Consider the following 1,587-nt stretch of genomic DNA (forward strand, 5'->3'; position numbering starts at 1 on the left):
AAGTCTGCCCACAAGCACCAAGTTGTAACCATGAATACGTGAATTTTTATTTAATGTTATATGGATGTCCGAGGAGCGAATAACCAAATCCGCGAATTTAGAACCCGCGAATAACGAAGGCTGGCTATCACAATGCTCTTACTTTAGAAGATGAAAGCTTTATATCTAAAGGCTCTGTTAAAAAAAAATCAAGAGCTCTATACCTAAAAGCTCTTGCCTTAAAAAATATTGGCCTATATCATAGATTCTCTTTCCTTATATATAAATAAATATGCAAGCCCTTGTAAAGAAAAAATACAGTAATTACATCGAGCTTTAAATATTACAAGTAATATAGCCCATCCAGTAGGAGCCCTTTTATCCATTAGTTACTTTGATAGCATTCTATTTGGGTGTAGCTATACATTAAAACTGCAATATTCTCTCCCCTACCACCCCCCCCCCCAAAAAAAAAAAAATTGCAACATGAAATACATTTAGAATAAAGAGAATTTAATTTCTTTACTTAGTCATTTACCGAAAACTAAGGAAAAACTAACCGTCCAATTTACAAAAGTAACTAAGCTTCTTTAGGAATTAAGGTTTAAAAAGCAGATTATAGATTCACAAGATTAAAAACCTAATTGTTTACCAAGCACTAAGCACCTGTTAACCTAAACTACAGTTATTCAGTCATTAATGAAGTTTGGCATTCCTCAATGATTTAATTGAACGTTTGCTATAAGAAATAATTTATGAAAAATACAGACCATAGTATATGAACCAGGCCAAAAAGAATTGGAAAATCGTTAATTAAAAAAATTTTTGCCTTGCATTTTTTTTTTCAAGACAAGTATAATATCTAAAACTTACAATATACAAAACTGTAGTCACCAGCTTTTCCTCAGATATTTTATGATATTCATCAAGTAACTAAAATATTTAGTAAGCAACTGTAAAATATTTATTAAGAAACTGTCAAACTTCTTGACAAGTTACGTTAACCGGTTACTCTTGTGTTCTCTCCCATAACACACTATATCAGGTTCATTGCTCATGACCACGGAAAAGAGGTACTGCCCCAGAGATTTTTTTTTTCTTTTTGGGTACAGTCAAGATGTAGAATTTCTAGTATAACTAAAGTCTAAAGCTAGAGGAAACTGAAAATTACATTGCAGAGCTAAAAAAAAAAAAAGTTCCTATATAACCCATAAACAAAAGTCCTATTGCCTTTTATTTTTACGCAACCAAATTTACAATAAGAGTCCTTTATTCAGTATATTAATATTCATATGTTTACCCTTTTCTATATGCTATATTAAAATAGAATGTCCTTTCAAATGAAACATAACATTTGTAATTCTTTAAAAACATTCTTAAGTAGAATGTGTAAAATCACGTATAAAAACGGGAACTATTTTACTTTGAACATATCTATGCCGCCATTTCATATGATTACTATATAATAAATAATGATGTAGAAATAAGGACTTCAACGAAAGGCCGAATAATTTCCCTGTGTAATCCATAAATGAAATGAATATGGGTTGTAAAAAAAAAAAAATGAGCAATTCTAGAGCACAGACTTACAAATTTTTATCCTTATGT

The sequence above is a fragment of the Palaemon carinicauda genome, chromosome 14 (assembly GCF_036898095.1).
Source record: "Palaemon carinicauda isolate YSFRI2023 chromosome 14, ASM3689809v2, whole genome shotgun sequence".
Taxonomy (NCBI): Eukaryota; Metazoa; Arthropoda; class Malacostraca; order Decapoda; family Palaemonidae; genus Palaemon; species Palaemon carinicauda.